This window comes from Zingiber officinale, chromosome 9A (assembly GCF_018446385.1).
Source record: "Zingiber officinale cultivar Zhangliang chromosome 9A, Zo_v1.1, whole genome shotgun sequence".
Classification (NCBI taxonomy): Eukaryota; Viridiplantae; Streptophyta; class Magnoliopsida; order Zingiberales; family Zingiberaceae; genus Zingiber; species Zingiber officinale.
Window position 1 is genome coordinate 71,494,589 of NC_056002.1, and position 19,285 is coordinate 71,513,873.

The 19,285-nt window shown below is 36.9% G+C and overlaps 1 long non-coding RNA gene across 1 annotated transcript; it reads left to right on the plus strand.

Annotated features, from left to right (window-relative positions):
* The first annotated feature begins 1,165 nt into the window (after positions 1–1,165).
* LOC122018793 lies at positions 1,166–8,980 on the plus strand. The gene is made up of 3 exons (XR_006121905.1): positions 1,166–1,363; positions 1,462–1,541; positions 8,936–8,980. It is a non-coding gene; the product is annotated as an uncharacterized LOC122018793 (long non-coding RNA).
* Positions 8,981–19,285: the final 10,305 nt, after the last annotated feature.

The following is a 19,285-nucleotide window of genomic DNA, read 5'->3' on the forward strand; positions in this document are numbered from 1 at the left end:
TTGCTTTTACCTAAGCATGAGTTTCTGTCTTTAAGAACTATAAGCAAGAAAGACTAAGGTCTAGACTTGATTTCAATTCCAGAAGATTGAATATCAAAAGCGCACATAAAGTGTTTGCTTAAATGCCAAGTAAGAGCAAGTATAAAGAAGTTATAGTTAAAAGAAAGTATTTTACTTTTAATGGCATGTACCGGACACGAGGTCCAGGACACAATGTCCTTTGGGTGGGCTCCTAGATCGCCCCTAGGCACAAGATCACCTAGAAGTACCTTAGTAGTTTCGGGATTAGCTACCTCGACTCTTACTAAGGATGCGCACAAATTGGTACTATGCCAGGCCCAAAAGAAGTTTATTATTATTTTGAAGTATTAAAGTATAAGTTTTGAAACAAATGAAACAAGCTTCAAATATGTTTAGAATTAGAAAATTTAGTTTCTTGTTATTTGAAGCATTCAGTAGTAGTTTTATTTGTTTCTTGCTATTAGATTATTCAGCATGTTTAGTTTTATTTGCTTTCAGCATGCTGTTATAGTTTTATTCTTATGAGCATGTTTAGCTTTACATGTTTAGTAGCTTTACATGTTTAGTATGCTTCTCTTATTGGTTTATGAGCATATTTAGCTATACAATGATTAACATTTCAGTTAGCATGATTTCCTTTGCTATATATGAGCATGAGTAGTTTTATATGTTAGCATTCAGTTTTAGCATGTTTTTATTTATATACATGCATATCGAGTTTTTGTGAGTAGATAACGCTCACTAAGCTTTATGCTTATAGACTGCATTTTCTCCTACTGCAGATAAAGGGAAAGAAAAGATACAGTGAAGGAAGGCGACAAGGAGATGCAAGAGGAGTGTGTGATGTGTGGACTATGGAGGTCCTTGGGACTTAGCTAAGGAATTCATTTAGTTTAAGAATGTGATTAGTTTGATTTCTTATTAAGTTGATAAGGAAAGGATGTAGTAAGAAGTTATGTTTTCGGTTTTTCATTATCTGCATAATTTGAATTATTAAACTGCGTGGTTGTGGTTAGTTTTCATTTCTTATTAAACTGCGTGGTTGATTGAAATATATTTCCAGCCGCCTGTGGCTGAGTATATTATGGTCACCGGTACAGAGGAGATTCTGCGGAAATTTTTCGGTAGGGTTTTCCATGTGATTTTTAATAAACCGGTTAAGTAGAGTTAGTAGATAAGTAACGGTCACTCTTAGAGAGTAGTAGTAGTAGTAAGAAGGGTGGTCGTTACAAAGAGCCCTTAGTAGGAGGGTACTAAATTATCTTACCCCTCCGAGGTCACGTTTTAAGTGATCTAAATAAGGTGATGGAGCTTAGGCCCTAAAACAAGCGTTTCTTGGCAGGTAACCCAAGTTTCTTTCTTGTTATTATTTCAGTTTATGTTCTTTTCTCTTTTATTAACCCAATCCCTTAGTTTTTCTTGTCCATACTTCTTTTTTAGGATACAATGTTTAGAAGGCTTGAGGATAATGGAGTAATTTCAGAACTTGATTGACCCATTAACTTGGCACATCTCACTTGGTAACTCCTTTAACCTTAACCCTCTTTCATATTTGACTTTGTTTTTATTGAGATAATGAAGAGTTTAAGTCTGGGGGATGCATACTTATATACATATGTGTTGGGTTATAGTTTAGATTTTGATAATAAAATTTAGATTTGGTCTAGTTTGAATTTGTAATAGTTTGCTTTTGAAATTTACTTTCTTAGTTAGATTATGACTTGAGTTACACTATCCACACTATTACTGTTGACTTGTCTGACAGTAAACTTTTAGCACGTTTATTATCTAGAGGTCATGATTTATGTTTTTTTGGTGCTAGTATATTTAGTGATTTGTTTTCTCTATCTCTAGTGAAACAAAATGAGCATGACATTTGTTTGATAACAAAATTTTTTGCACATTCATTATTTAGATTCATGTTATTAAGGGAAGGAAGGTGACAAGGAGATGCATGAGGAGTGTGTGATGTGTGGACTATGGAGGTCCTTGGGACTTAGCTAAGGAATTCATTTAGTTTAAAATTTGATTAGTTTGATTTCTTATTAAGTTGATAAGGAAAGGATGTAGTAAGAAGTTATGTTTTCGGTTTTTCATTATCTGCATGATTTGAATTATTAAACTGCGTGGTTGTGGTTAGTTTTCATTTCTTATTAAACTGCGTGGTTGATTGAAATATATTTCCAGCCGCCTATGGCTGAGTATATTATACTTGTATTATGGAAAATGGTCACCGGTACAGAGGAGATTCTGTCGAAATTTTTCGGTAGGGTTTTCCATGTGATTTTTAATAAACCGGTTAAGTAGAGTTAGTAGATAAGTAACGGTCACTCTTAGAGAGTAGTAGTAGTAGTAAGAAGGGTGGTCGTTACAGTTGGTATCAGAGCAAGTCCCATTCTCCAGTATCACACATCAGCATCATCCTTGCCGTCTTCAAGTAAGAAAGTATTTAAGTTTTCTTTCTTATGCTTTCTTTATTATTTGCAGTATAGAGTATTTGCTTGTATGCGCTTTAGTAAGATAAAAGTTTGTTTCTCTTATATTCATATACCTAAGTTTGGTTAGAAAGGATAAAGAATATATCAAGTCTTTCTTTTCTTTGCATAATTAGATGTCAAGAAGAGAACGCCCCCGTACCGCTCGTACTGAGGACCAGGCTCAGGAAAACGAAGAGCCCAGAGCAGTTGAACCAAGTCTCGCTGAAGTTGTTGCTCAACTCCAGAGACAAGTAGCAGAGCAGCAGCAAGTGATCGTCAATCTGATGGCGAATCAGCAGCCAGTCCCTCCCACTCCTCCAACAATCACTGTGGAGATTCCAGTGGTGACTGAGGTTCCACCAGCCGTCCTGGAAGTCCCCACAGCACCTAGAAGACAAGAAACATATCTGATACAGTGGCTGAAACTGAAGCCAGAGAGTTTCTCAGGCACGACTGAGCCCTGGGATGCTCAGGCTTGGTTCAAGACACTGGAAAGCACCATGGAGCTTCTTGACTGGCCAGAAGTCGAGAAGGTCAAGTGTGCCTCATTCTACCTATCTGGAGATGCTCGTATGTGGTGGGAGAGATTTAAAAGCAAGAGAGCAGTTAATCAGATGAGCTAGGCTGACTTTGAAGCAGAGTTTTACTAAGAGTTCTTCCGCCAACGGATCACCAATAAACAGTATGAGGAGCTTATAGAATTCAGACAAGGTGATCTACCAGTAGAAGAAGCGGTCAAAAGATTCGACAGGCTAGCTCGTCTTTGCCTAGAGTTAATAAGTACAGAGAAAGAACGAGTTAGACGAATGCTGAGACCAGAAAGGACACTTAATATGAGTAATGAAACTCACCGACCACAGATTGGTGAAGAGCTGGTCAGCAGGGAAGTGGAGCTTGAGATTGAATTGGTTCCTGGTACCGGTCCAATTTCAAAAGCTCCGTATCGCATGTCTCTAGCAGAGTTGAAAGAGTTACAAGCACAACTACAGGAGTTACTTGACAAAGGCTCCATTCGCCCTAGTCACTCACCTTGGGGAGCTCCTGTGTTGTTTGTCAAGAAGAAGGATAGATCTATGCGCATGTGCATAGATTATAGGGCTCTGAATCAAGAACAAGTATCCACTGCCCTGAATCAATTGAGAGGGGCAACAGTGTTCTCCAAGATAGACCTGCGCTCTGGGTACCATCAGCTAAAAGTAAAAGAAAGAGACATACCCAGAACGGCTTTCAGGACCAGATACGGACACTACGAATTCGTAGTCATGCCTTTTGGTGTGACTAATGCACCTGCAGTTTTCATGGACCTGATGAACAGAGTGTTCAGAGAATACCTTGACAAATTTGTCATTATGTTCATCGACGACATTCTAATCTACTCCAGAACCCCAGAGGAGCATGACACGTATTTGAGGATAGTACTGCAGACTCTTCAGCAAAAGCAGCTTTACGCTAAACTCTCAAAGTGCGAGTTCTGGTTAAATCAGGTGGCATTTCTAGCTCACATAATTTCTAAAGAAGGCATTCAAGTGGACCCAGCTAAAATAGAAGCAGTCAACAACTGGAGTAGACCTAAGAATGCCAGGGAGATCAGAAGCTTCCTTGGTTTAGCTGGGTACTACAGGAAATTTGTGGAGGACTTTTCCAGGATAGCCTCTACACTAACAGCCCTCACCAGAAAGAACAAGAAGTTTGAATGGTCAGATAAATGTGAGCAGAGTTTCCAAGAGCTCAAGAAGAGACTAACCAGTGCTCCTATTCTGACTGTTCCAGAAAGTGACAGGAGTTTTGACATCTACAGTGATGCTTCCAAGATGGGCCTAGGAGTTGTACTCATGCAAGAAGAAAAAGTTATAATTTATGCTTCCAGACAACTCAAAGATTATGAGAAGAACTACCCCACTCATGATCTTGAGCTGGCAGCTGTGGTCTTTGCACTGAAACTCTGGCGACATTACCTGTATGGAGTCCAGTGCAGAGTCTTCACAGACCATCAGAGTATTAAGTACTTCTTCACTCAGAAGGACTTAAACATAAGACATCGTAGGTGGCTGGAGTTGGTCAAAGACTATGACTGTGAAATCCTCTACCACCCAAGCAAAGCTAACAAAGTGGCAGATGCACTAAGCAGAAAGTCCAGTGCATCCTTGATGTCCTTGTCATCATTAGCCCTGCCGCTGTAGAAGGAGTTGTCAGGTTTCAGACTTGAAATTATATATGGGCAACTCTCTGCATTGACTCTAGAGTCAACCCTGCTTGAGGATATACAAAGAAAGCAAAGTGAAGATCCAGATATCCAAAAGATCAAGCAAGGGATACAGAAAGAAGAAAATTTAGAGTTTCGAGTATCAGACAGTGGAATTCTTTATCAGGGGAGTCGCCTTTGTGTCCCCAATGATGAAGAGCTGAGAAAGAAAATTTTAGAGGAAGCTCATAGTACACCCTACTCCATGCATCCTGGTTCTACCAAGATGTATCAAGACGTGAAACAGAGATTCTGGTGGTTTGGACTCAAAAGAGATGTAGCTAAATATGTCAGTACCTGCCTGACATGTCGGAGGGTCAAAGCAGAATACCAGAGACCAGGAGGAGTTCTACAACCTCTTCCTATACCAGAGTGGAAGTGGGAAGATATATCCATGGACTTCATAACAGGTCTCCCAAGAACCACGAATGGATATGATGCGATATGGGTGATAGTGGACAGATTGACCAAGTCTGCTCATTTTCTAGCCATTAAGGTGTCTCACTCTATAGAGCAGTTGACACAGCTGTATGTTAAAGAGGTGATCAGACTTCACGGAGTTCCTAAATCTATTGTTTCTGATAGAGATGGGCGCTTCACCTCTCACTTCTGGGAGTGTGTTCAGAATGCACTAGACACCAAACTCAAGTTTAGCACAGCTTTCCATCCACATACTGATGGACAGACAGAGCGAGTAAATCAGATTCTAGAAGATATGCTCAGAGCTTGTGCACTAGATTTCAAGGGAAGTTGGTGCAAGTACCTGTGCTTAGCTGAATTTTCTTACAACAACAGCTATCAGGCCACCAACAAGATGGCTCCTTATGAGGCATTGTATGGCAGGAAGTGCAGATCACCCATTTGCTGGCAAGAAGCAGGTGAAAGAAGAGAGATAGAAGTGGAACTGGGCATTCAGACAGAGCTGATAGATGAGACTACTCAGGCTATTCAGAAGATCAGACAGAGAATTGAGACTGCCCAGAGTAGACAGAAGAGTTATGCTGACACACGCCGTAGGCCACTTGAATTCCAAGTAGGGGATTCAGTCTTTCTCAAGGTCGCTCCTATGAAGGGTGTGATGAGATTTGGTAAGAAGGGCAAATTAAGTCCTCGTTATATAGGACCTTACCTGATCACAGAAAGGATTGGGAAAGTATCTTACAAGCTGGATTTACCACAAAACATGTCAGCAATACACAATGTATTTCATGTCTCCATGCTAAAGAAGTATCTCCATAATCCGAGCCAAGTGATTCAGCCTCAGTCAGTGCAGATCCAAGAGGATCTTAGTTATGAGAGCAGACCTACACAGATAGTGGACAGAGCGGTCAAGAGACTAAGAAATAAAGAAGTGCCACTAGTGAAGGTTATCTGGTAGAACCAGAAGCACGAGGAAGTCACTTGGGAGCGGGAGGATAGTATGAGACAGAAGTATACAGAGCTATTCTAAGTTCGAGGACGAACTTTTTATAAGGTATGGGAAATTGTAACGACCCAATTTTCCCTATTTCAAGTTCTAAAAGTCCATAAAAATATTTAGAAATACTTTTAAAATATTCTAGAGATTTTTAGGAATTTTTAGAGTATTTTTACGTAATTTTTGGAGGTCGTTTAGTAGGGTTACAAAAAGAAAGAAGTTTTAAAAAAAAATATTGAAGGTGAGATTCGAACCCACGATCTCGGGTCGGACTGACCCAAGCAAAACCGGCCCAACCAGCTGAGCTACACGGTTTTTGTTAATCATATATGGAGCGATATATATTTAACTAGTAGTTAGGAACAGTAAAATAAATTGGAAATAAAAGGGGCGCGGCTGAGAATCGAAGCCCAGACCTGTGGCTTCGAGCAAAACTCAACGGACCAACTGCGCCAGCGGTCTTTGCTGATCAGATATGTAGCGACAAGTATATAAGCTAAAGTTAGAAACGAAAATAACCTAAAGTATAAGATTTAAATCTTATTTCGAAAACCTAAAATTTTCTCTCATAATTCCCGATCTTTCACGCGCGACGGCGTTCCTGTGCTCGGGCGAAAACAACGCCGAGCCTAGGGCATCGATTTCGACGACCGGCCGAGCATCTTTTTGTGAGATCTTCACACGGTGGTGGTCACCTCGTCGAGGAGAGTACACGTGTGTCAAGGGCTCGCCGAAACAGCCACACCTCCGAAGCCCTAGAGGTCGTCTCCGTCGGTTGTAAGTGCAAGAACAAGGGGTGAGTTGCTTCTCACCTGCAGTAGGAGTAGTTCCGATTCGTTTGGTGTTCTCTTGTTTGTTCGAGTTTTACAGTGAAGCATGATCAGGGATTTTTGTTTTCTGCCGTGAGGGGTTAAGGAAGATGAAGAGGTTTTTGTTTGGATTTGGATTTTGACAAGCTCTATAGCATAATTTTGTGCAGCCATAACTAGATGCAGTGTAGGCACCCCCTTCACTAGATAAGTTTTCTGAAGGAACTTTGTTAAGACAATGGTATTTGAAACATTGTTATATAAGTGTTGATCGAATTATATATAGCCTTGAAAATTTTAGTTTTGTTGTTTAGGCAGTGAGCATGAAAGGAGATAGATTTGTTTATCTCAGTTTTAGATTTTTTTTCTTTCTTTCTCCTTGCTGCAATGAAAGAGAACAGCCAAGTGTCAAGAAAATCCAGATTTTTGTATCAAACATCTAGTTTTCTTTGTGTAGCAGTAGGCATGAACAGTCTTACTTTCTGTGGTATTTGCAGTAGATATGGACAACTCCAATTGGAGTATAGAATAGCCTTTCTTTGGTGTATTTCTGCAGATACGGCAGTTTCATTTGGAGCTTAGAACAGCCCTCCTTCTTGTGTAGTTTTCCATGTTTCATTTAGTTCCTTAACAATAGCCTATGTTAGTTATCATGTGTACATGTACAGAAGTTTTCGTTTCTATCAGTTGATAATGTGCAGTATCTTAGTTTTGATTCTTCCTTGCTAACGTTACTACTGTTAGTTTTTGAACAGGTTTTGATTGAGTAGATTTATCTTTAGTTTCATTTGCTATTTTAATAAGCAATGAACATAAGATAGTTTGATTAAATTTTGAGCATGTAGTTAGTTTTCTTTATTGCTGTTAGATTTAAGTTTGAACAACCCTTATAGTTAGCATTTCAGATTTAGATTTCCTGATTTAGATTTCCTTGTTATGCTGCCATGAACCTCAATTTTATGTTTTTCCTATGCTGTTTAGATTATTTCCTTGCTGTTTAGTTTTCGTTTGCTGTTAGTAAAGCCTGAGAAATTTTCCATTTGCTAATAATTAAGCATGATCAGTTCCCTTTGCCATTAGATGTGCACGGTGATACTTTCTAGTCTCTTTTGCTATGAGAATATCTTGAGCATGCAATTATTAGTTTCTTTGCTTTTACCTAAGCATGAGTTTCTGTCTTTAAGAACTATAAGCAAGAAAGACTAAGTTCTAGACTTGATTTCAATTCCAGAAGATTGAAAATCAAAAGCGCACATAAGGTGTTTGCTTAAATGCCAAGTAAGGGCAAGTATAAAGAAGTTATAGTTAAAAGAAAGTATTTTACTTTTAATGGCATGTACCGGACACGAGGACCAGGACACAAGGTCCATTGGGTGGGCTCCTAGATCGCCCCTAGGCACAAGATCGCCTAGAAGTACCTTAGTAGTTTCGGGATTAGCTACCTCGACTCTTACTAAGGATGCGCGTAAATTGGTACTATGCCGGGCCCAAAAGAAGTTTATTATTATTTTGAAGTATTAAAGTATAAGTTTTGAAACAAATGAAACAAGCTTCAAATATGTTTAGAATTAGAAAGTTTAGTTTCTTGTTGTTTGAAGCATTCAGTAGTAGTTTTATTTGTTTCTTGCTATTAGATTATTCAGCATGTTTAGTTTTATTTGCTTTCAGCATGCTGTTATAGTTTTATTCTTATGAGCATGTTTAGCTTTACATGTTTAGTAGTTTTACATGTTTAGTAGCTTTACATGTTTAGTATGCTTCTCTTATTGGTTTATGAGCATATTTAGCTGTACAATGATTAGCATTTCAGTTAGCATGATTTCCTTTGCTATATATGATCATGAGTAGTTTTATATGTTAGCATTCAGTTTTAGCATGTTTTTATTTATATACATGCATATCGAGTTTTTTTGAGTAGATAGCGCTCACTAAGCTTTATGCTTATAGACTGCATTTCCTCCTACTGCAGATAAAGGGAAAGAAAAGATATAGTGAAGGAAGGCGACAAGAAGATGCAAGAGGAGTGTGTGATGTGTGGACTATGGAGGTCCTTGGGACTTAGCTAAGGAATTCATTTAGTTTAAGAATGTGATTAATTTGATTTCTTATTAAGTTGATAAGGAAAGGATGTAGTAAGAAGTTATGTTTTCGGTTTTTCATTATCTGCATGATTTGAATTATTAAACTGCGTGGTTGTGGTTAGTTTTCATTTCTTATTAAACTGCGTGGTTGATTGAAATATATTTCCAGCCGCCTGTGGCTGAGTATATTATACTTTTATTATGGAAAATGGTCACCGGTACAGAGGAGATTCTGCCGAAATTTTTCGGTAGGGTTTTCCATGTGATTTTTAATAAACCGGTTAAGTAGAGTTAGTAGATAAGTAACGGTCACTCTTAGAGAGTAGTAGTAGTAGTAAGAAGGGTGGTCGTTACAAACAGCCCTTAGTAGGAGGGTACTAAATTATCTTACCCCTCCGAGGTCACGATTTAAGTGCTCCAAATAAGGTGATGGAGCTTAGGCCCTAAAACAAGCGTTTCTTGGGAGGTAACCCAAGTTTCTTTCTTGTTATTATTTCAGTTTATGTTCTTTTCTCTTTTATTAACCCAATCCCTTAGTTTTTCTTGTCCATACTTCTTTTTTAGGATACAATGTTTAGAAGGCTTGAGGATAATGGAGTAATTTCAGAACTTGATTGACCCATTAACTTGGCACATCTCACTTGGTAACTCCTTTAACCTTAACCCTCTTTCATATTTGACTTTGTTTTTATTGAGATAATGAAGAGTTTAAGTCTGGGGGATGCATACTTATATACATATGTGTTGGGTTATAGTTTAGATTTTGATAATAAAATTTAGATTTGGTCTAGATTGAATTTGTAATAGTTTGCTTTTGAAATTTACTTTCTTAGTTAGATTATGACTTGAGTTACACTATCCACACTATTACTGTTGACTTGTCTGACAGGAAACTTTTAGCACGTTTATTATCTAGAGGTCAAGATTTATGTTTTTTTGGTGCTAGTATATTTAGTGATTTGTTTTCTCTATCTCTAGTGAAACAAAATGAGCATGACATTTGTTTGATAACAAAATTTTTTGCACATTCATTATTTAGATTCATGTTATTAGGGTACTAGTGCTCGTATGTTTATTGATCTACTTTTTTCTATCTTCAATAGTTGGACATGAGCATTGTATTTTATTGAAAGGATTTGATTCTAATCTAGCTTAAGGATCTCTTTACACTTTGCCTTATCTTGATAGTTGAAGGTTCTGGAATTAGTTATGATTCATTAAACTTGATGAGTTAAATTCCCATGATGATTTCTTAAATACATCTTGGTCATTAGATTGATGCTCGAATCATTAAAGCTCATTTGGAAAAATATAAATCCCACCAGTTTCATCTTTACAAATATGCAATTGAAGAAAAAAATTTTAAAAAAAATTGAGAAGCAAATGATGAAATAAGAGATTGAAAAATTGTTATCGTGAATAGAAACTAGTTGTTTGTGCCTTTAAGCCCGAGTTAGGTTACTAGAAAAATGAATGCTAGATTTCTCTTGATATTGACCATATTCTTTAGACCTTGGGTAGAGTTAGGAAAGAGAAATCAAGCAGTGTTTATTGCTGGGGATAATAGGAAAAGATAATTTGATGACAACTTGACTAAGATTAGGAATTGATACTTGAGAGATTTTGGCAACGATTTTCACCTAGCATGGAGAACTTATTCTTAGGTTAAGTTAAATCTATTTATGATCATGCTCATTATTAAAATTGTTTGATAGAGTTAAATTGATTCACCAAGGATTATGACACACTTACTCCTACACATGCTTCTAGACTACAGAATTTATTTGATAACAATCGAATGCTTACTTGTAGATTATCCTTGATTATGCTCATTAGTTTTGCTAGTTTGATGGAATTAAATAAAATCACTAAGGATACACATTTTTAGCTCATGAATCTAGATTGCAGAGTTTGCTTAAGGACAAGTAACGGTTTGAGTCTGGGGTGTGATGTGTATAGATTATATATGTTATTTTATATTGTTTAATGTATATCTTTAAGTATTCATTGACTATGATATATTCTCTTGCACATTTTTCTACCATATTTCAATATAATTACTATTTTTATGTCTAGAGAGCTGCTCAATGTTTATTTTTACTTTTAGGAGCATTTTAGAGAGGAAATGGAATCCAAAGACACAAAAGAAGATCAATTGAAGAAGGCCATGACCCAACCCTGTCTACCCCAAGGAAAGAATAGCAAGGATTAGAGTGCCCAAGTCATTTCAAATGCAAATTGGGCTTGGCCATGCCGTGAAGAATGACCAGAAGCAGTGAAGGCAAGAGGTCATGCCAAATGGCAAGGCCAAGGAGAGGACCAGCGCAGAAATACTTTAGCCTGTGCCAAATGGCACGGCTAGGAGTTTGCTCGTGCCTTTCTCCAAAATAGACACAGCTAGAGTCGTGCCTTGAGGCATGACCATGCCTCCAGAATTGTAGGTTTAAAGAAATATCCGTGCTAAAGGGTATGGCCTAGAAGCAAAAATGCAGAGTAGCCCTACTTTGGCCGTGCCAAATGGCATGACCAAGCTTTATGGACAGAGCCAAGTTGGCTTAGGTCATGTCATAAAGCACAACCATGAAGCCAAACAATGTTTTGGTCGTGCTAAATGGCACAACCAAGCCATTTTACCAGAGATAAGTTGGCTCTAGCCGTGCCAAATGGCACGACTAGGAAGCTGAAGGGTTTTTAGCCGTGTTCTAAGGCACGACCATCCCCGTGCCCTGACCTCTATAAAAGGGGTACTTCATCCCCTTGCAAAAGGGAGGAAGATCCAAGGCGAGAAGGGACTACTTAGGTCAAATCCTTGCATCTGGGGATGTCATCTGGGCAATCCGAGGCCATTCCACTACTCCATCCTCATCGTCACTCCAGGATCTTCATCCAAGGGCTTCACTCGACACCAAGGATAAGTTATCTACCCTTCTTAGGGTTCTGAAATTTTTATGGATTTAGCTCTTAGATTGTAGATTTTTCAATTATGGAATAGATTTCTATTATTCTATGACATAGAAAGTAATTGTAATGTGTGGATGTTGCAAACTCTATTTAATTACCAATTTCCTTGTTTGATGAAGCTTGTTTGACACTTGTTCTATTTGATGAAATGCTAACAAGTAGGCTTTCCTTATGAACATGAATTATCTATCTAGATTGCATTTCCTTATGTGTAGATCTAATTTCTGAGTTAGGTACATTGTTGTGTATCTATGTTTAGGCATGAACCTAAATTTTCATTAAATTAAGACATAGGTTGTTGCCTCTTTTGAGTGTACATTCTGATATAACTCAGCATGACCTTAGCATGACCTTCTATATAGAACACAACCTCCTAAGAGAGAATAATTCTATGTATAAATAAGTCTACCATTTGACCTAATGGGCTTTCCCTAATCATATGTCATGCAAGTGACCTATGTAATATAGAAATATACACCCAGGGGAGGCCTTGTGACATGAGGTACTCTGCTGAAAATCCGGACTTTCTAAGTTCTTCACTTGATGGCATACTTGGTTATTGGTAGGGGGAAGTAATCTGATACACTGTCATGCGGTGGTATTCAGTAGTAATTTAGACTATCCTATAAACACACAATTGGAAAACTAGGAAAGGGCGAATTCATAGCACAACATTCACCATCACAATGAAATCCACGACCTAGAACATTTTCTAAACTAAGAACTTTCTCAATTATCTTTCTTTTCTATTATTTTTCACATCTTAGTTGAAAATCCAAAGCCAACGATTATCGATTGCCGTGTAGCTTAATTCGAAGTGTAAAACTAATTAGCATTTAATCTTTAGTTCCCGTGGGATCGACTTATATAAATTTTATTACTTGATGACAATCGTTCGCTTGTAACGCATCACACATCAATCTAAATTTGCAATACATCTGGGTGATACCCGATGTATAGAGACTTGAAGCATTTTTGTTGGTGGATAGCATAAGAAAAGACATCGTGGATTTTGTAACTCGATGTCTAGTATATCAACATGTGAAGGCTGAACATCGGAGATCAGCTGGTTTACTCCAAAAGATACAGATACTAGAATGATAATGTGAGCATTGTTAGTTAGAGCCCTAGAGCCAATCATATGATGATTGTTGTATGGACTCGATATATCATATTTCTATATATTTATAAAGGAATTTCTTTATGGTTATTATAACTAAGTATAATAGCGTCCTTGAGTAGAAGATTCTTATCTATATCAATCGATTGGTTGAATCGATAGTGATATGATATAGAGAACACTACTCTTAATCATTCCTAGTCAAGTATTAACATTCAGGAACAATGTTAATGCGATGAGACTAGCATGTAGGTCAACTCGATGACTTGATCTCACAAGTCATGGATATAGAGATATCAAGTTGACACATGGGTATGCATTGGAGAATGTATACTGAATGACCCGCCATGAGAAAGTATCATGGATCGTTATATGAGTGTCATATACTTTCTCATGTGACTATTAGTATGACTATGAGTCCTTGGACCTGAAGTCACCATGGTTCCCTACATAAGGAGTTGCATATTTTGACGTCGTCAAACGTCTCCCATAACTGGGTGGATTATAAAGGAGATTACTGGGTATGTAACAAATTATGCGGAGGGATGTGAGTGATGTAGATGGGATCTATCCCTCCTATATGACGGGAGTGACATCATGATTCATGATAGAGTGAGATCACTAAGTTCATGGTCATGTCCAAATGAGTCAATATGAGATATTGAGCTCATTGATTAGAGTGAGTCTACTTGGAGTTCAAGATATAAATTGATTAGAGGATGACACGGTCTATGCCTCATTTGATCAATTTAGATGTCAAGGATAGAAGGACATTGTCACATATTGTGAGAGTCACAATTAGTAGTCACAAAGGTGATGTTGGATCTTAACATTCTTGTAACTTGGGTAGTAATGATGTGTTGCTAGATACCGCTCATTACTTATGCTTCTAAATGGGTTTAGGAGCATTTCCAACGTTACAAGAACCTATAGGGTCACACACAAAGGGCAATTAGATGGAGAATAGGTTCATATGATGGACCAAGAGAATTAGGTTCATATGATAAACCAAATTGGATTAAGAGTAATCCAAATTAGACTAATTGAGTTGAACTCAATTTGATTCATGTATTGAATGAGTCTAATTTAGATTATGACTCATTGAATCAATTTAATTTAATGAATAAAGATTCATTAAATCAAATTGACTTGAATCAATGGTTAGATTTGATCAACCATGGGAGATAAATGGGTCAAGTTTGACTTGACTTGAGAGGAAAGATGAAGGGTCAAGTTTGACTTGACCAAATGCCAACTCATGAGTGACTTGGCATGGGCCGACCAATGATGGTGTTCCACATAGTCAAGGCCACATCATTGTGTGCCACCTCATGAGGAAGACCAAGAGCCATGACTCTTGGTATTACATGGAGGTTTAAAACCCCTCATTGAGTGGTCGGCCACATTAGTGCACATTAGTGTGGTGAGTGAATTCTCATTCAAGCCTTCTTCTTCCTCCTCTCTTCTTTCTTGATCTCCCTCTCCTCCATTGCCGTGACTCCTTTGGGGTGCTAGCACACTCTAAGGTGTTTTCTCTATTTTCTTGTCCGTGTGGATACGTATAGAGGAGTGTACGCTTGACACTCTCGAGATCCGACAACCTTTTGGACGAGCAGGATAAGCGAAGGGCTTCGCAACAAGGGTAACACTTTTTTTCATGTAGATCTAAGGAAGATCTAGGTTAGAAACATGTACATGATTTATTTTATATATCTTCGCATGGATCCGTGGCAAGACTTCGAGGTTTCCGCAATGCAAAAAATGATTTTTACGGCTCAAAAGTCCCAACAGTGGTATCAGAGCCACGTGCGAAGCATGTACAAGTTCATATTTTAATTTTATGAAAATATTTCAAATCTGTAAGTTTCTGTAAGTTTTCTATTTTTATATATTTTATGAGTATTTTGCTCGTAGAAGCGAAGCAACAAGTGCTTGGACACTTGTAGGCTTCGACTACCAAGAAAAACCTTCCGAAATGGCAAGGTCTCGCATAAATTATTTTGGGATAGAGGCTTAAGTTGCTGATAGATCAAGATGGGACACTCGCGATATCATTTCTCGAGAAGGGGCGCTTCTCCTAACCCCGCAAGGGGCATTGTCCCACGATCGCGCCCGAAAAATCGCTAAACAGGACAGCTGGGAAGTTGTGTCTCATAAAATCGATAAAATCAGTAGTAAAATTATAGAAATTTATGTAAAACACATAATTTAGAATTTTGTGTGATTTTGTGATGGTCATGGCCCAAAAACCCCAATATGATTGGTTAAAATGTGTTGTAATTCATAATATGGCCTGCACGTCATTTTTGTGTTGAGCGTGTTGTATATGTTATATGCGACCTGCGCGTCGTACCTCTCTTTTATATTCTTGTTGTAAATAGATTTTAGACTCAAATTTAACTCGAGTTTCACATTTGTAATGTACAAAATGAAGCAGTGGAAGGTCCACTCAAGAAGGAGTTATGAGGAGGGTGATTTCAACACATGGCGGTCAAAGGGAGGTGCTTGAAGAAGTTGTTGACCCTAGGTTGACCGTCCGATCTTTTCATTGGCTTGAAAAAATCGTAGTAGGGCCATGACCTCATCACAAAATAATTAATTATCTATCATTGCTTGTGTATGTGATGCATGATAATGTAGGGTAATTAGTACCTTGATGCGTATATGATACACATTCACGATTAGATTAGATCTTAATCAAGTCAACTCGAAATGCCTACCAAGTTTTGATACCCATCACTACCTCGATCATTTGTTGTTGTTGAATCTACCAAAGCAGAGCAATGCATATTATCTTAGTAGGGTGTGGAGGGACAACCTTGGTCCTGTTGGATCGAGACGCGCTAGAGGGGGGGGGGGGTGAATAGCGCTCGTGGCTATTTTGTTCGATTATCAGAATCGTAAGAATTATCGGAGTAATTAAGCAGTGGAATAAAACAAAACAAGCACACAGAGACAGGAGGATTTTTACTTCGTTCGGAGCCTTGATCGACTCCTACTCGAAGGCCCGCGATCCTTGATCGCTTCCGGTGGGCAACAACTATAAGCTCGATAAAAGGATTACAAGATGAAGTACAAGTAAATGGAGAAACTAGTTATACCGACGACAAGAGTAGAATTTTGGAGCTTCGGGTCATCGGAGACTTGTAGCAGCACTTCCGGGCGTCTTTCGGAGCAGCACGTTGAAGAGAGAAGACTTGGAATGTGTTTTCTTGAAGTGCTGGTCGAAACCCCCTTATAAAGGGTGTTCAAGGCGCCTCCATGCTGCCTGGTCTTCCGCGTGGATCAAATCTGACCTGGTCGAATTTCATCCATTCAAGGTGCCTTAAACCTCACTCAAGGCGCCTTCCAAGGCGCCTTCTGCCTTCTGGCTTCGGCTTGCACCCGAGGCGCCTCCAAGCTCCATGGAGGCACCTCGGACACTGTTCATCCGAGGCTTTAGGTTGCTCCTTTGCACCTGCAAGATATGTTAGTCCCAAACACTATCCTGCAACACAAAGTTAGCACAATAAATATGATAAATGAAGTATAGACAGTCTCCAGACTGTCCGAGTCTGATTTCGGGTTTCCAGCCGGAAACCCTAGGTCGACCCGACGCCTACTGTTCCCTCTATGGGGAACGCGTCCTCACCTACTCCACTCAGGAGATTTACCTCTTGCCAGTACGATCCTCCAGATCGACTGGACTTTTGAACAGCACTCGATGCTTCCAGACTTTCTGCTGGACATCCGCTTCCCCGGCTAGTCCAGTCTTTCACTTGGTTCGCGATACCAGGACTTTCTACCTAGGGTTACCACCCCCTAGGACTTTTGCCTGAAGACATCGACCTACCAAGACTTTCCGCATAGGGTTACCACCCCCTAGGGTTTTACCCTTTGCCTAACCGCAGCTAGGACTTTCCTGAAATCCTCAAGTAGACTTGTTAGACTACAAAACATCTTAACTTTGAATTCTTTTGCCATTATCAAAACACGAGTTCGATCGTCGGATGCTTCCCGCACCAACAATCTCCCCCTTTTTTATTATGACAACTCAAATTCAAAGTTAAGTAAACAAACGAATAGATAGACATTTTTAACACAGGCAAATCTGCTAAGTATAGATGTACAAAGTAACTAAAGCAAATTTGCCTTATATGCTCCCCCTTAATATAAAGACTCCCCCTTAATAAAAGCTCACTTTTTAAAATTTGAATTTCTTTCAATTTTCTTTAATTCTTTGAATTTTCTTCTACTCTCCCCCTTTGCCATATATCAAAAATCAGTTGAAAGCAAGTTTTAAGATTTTAAGAAAACAATCTTTTTGAGAGAAGGAAGAAGAAGGCTTGTGAAACTTAGTTAAACGAAATATTTTCCACCTAAGTTTAAAAGGCTAATATATGGATTATTTCGAATGATGTCTTTAGCCACTTTTGAGACTTAGTTGTTTTTAGAAAGACATACCTAACTAAAGTTAGAAAAACTTAGCTAGATTTTTTTTTTAAAATTTTGGAGCCAAGTTGTTTGTAATGAAATTTAAAGTCTCAATTTACTTAGAAAAAGTCTTTTGAAAGCCATGAGTTAAATTTTGCAAGTAAAGAATTATGCTTTTTAATACTTTCAACTTAGAAAAGTATTTTAGCATTTAGAGTTAAAATTTATAAGGTGGCTAAGTTTGAGAAAGTTTGAAGGTTGCTATATGAGTCACTTTAGCTAAGCCTTTTGCAAACAATGAATTTTGAGAATGTAGGTTCAGTTTAAAAGGTACTTAGCGTTAAAACTTAATTTTGAAAAGATAGGAGTAAGAATTTTTTTTTTTTTTTTTTGGACTAAGAGGGAGTGACTAAATGTTTAATTTAGGTTATTTATTTTAGTTGGTCTTTAAGTCCAAGCATGAGGTTAAATAGATTTTAAGTTATCCAGATTGTTTTGTTAAGGTATCAGAGCCCTAAAGTATTAGCATGCTCAAACTTCAAATCTCCATTTCCTTCAGGGCTAATTCCATATTCTTGTAAGTCTAGTAAATTTATGGAGCAAGATTTTCAAGTTAGTTTTTCAAGTATTTTTCAAAGGATTTTGAAATTAGTTTTCCAAAGATTTTTCAAAGGTTTTTGAATAAGTTTTTCAAATATTTTTTAAAGGATTTTGAAATAAGTTTTTCAAATATTTTTCAAAGGATTTTGAAATAAGTTTTCCAAATTTTTCAAAGGATTTTGAAATAAGTTTTCCAAATATTTTTTAAAGGATTTTGAAACTAGTTTTTCAAGTATTTTTCAAATGATTTTGAAATAAGTTTTCCAAATTTTTCAAAGGATTTTGAAACTAGTTTTTCAAGTATTTTTCAAAAGATTTTGAAATAAGTTTTCCAAATATTTTTCAAAGGATTTTGAATAAGTTTTTCAAATATTTTTCAAAGGATTTTGAAATATGTTTTTCAAATATTTTTCAAAGGATTTTGAAATAAGTTTTCCAAATATTTTTCAAAGGATTTTGAGATAAGTTTTTCAAATATTTTTCAAAGGATTTTAAAATTAAGTTTTTCAAATATTTTTCAAAGGATTTTGAAATAAGTTTTTCAAATATTTTTCAAAGGATTTTGAAATTAAAATTTTCAAATATTTTTCAAAGGATTTTGAAATTAATTTTTTCAAATATTTTTCAAAGGATTTTGAAATTAAAATTTTCAAATATTTTTCAAAGGATTTTGAAATAAGTTTTTCAAATATTTTTCAAAGGATTTTGAAATTAAAATTTTCAAATATTTTTCAAAGGATTTTGAAATTAAAATTTTCAAATATTTTTCAAAGGATTTTGAAATAAGTTTTTCAAATATTTTTCAAAGGATTTTGAAATTAAAATTTTCAAATATTTTTTAAAGGATTTTGATATAAGTTTTTCAAATATTTTTCAAAGGATTTTGAAATTAAGTTTTGAAAAGATTTTAAAATGATTTTGAAATTAAATTTTGAAAAGATTTTAAAATGATTTTGAAATTAAATTTTGAAAAGATTTTAAAATGATTTTGAAATTAAATTTTGAAAAGATTTTAAAATGATTTTGAAATGATTATGAAAATAAGTTTTGAAAAGATTTTTAAAATGATTTTGAAATGATTTTTGAAAATAAGATTTTCAAATGATTTTGAAAATAAGTTTTGAAAATATTTTTAAAATGATTT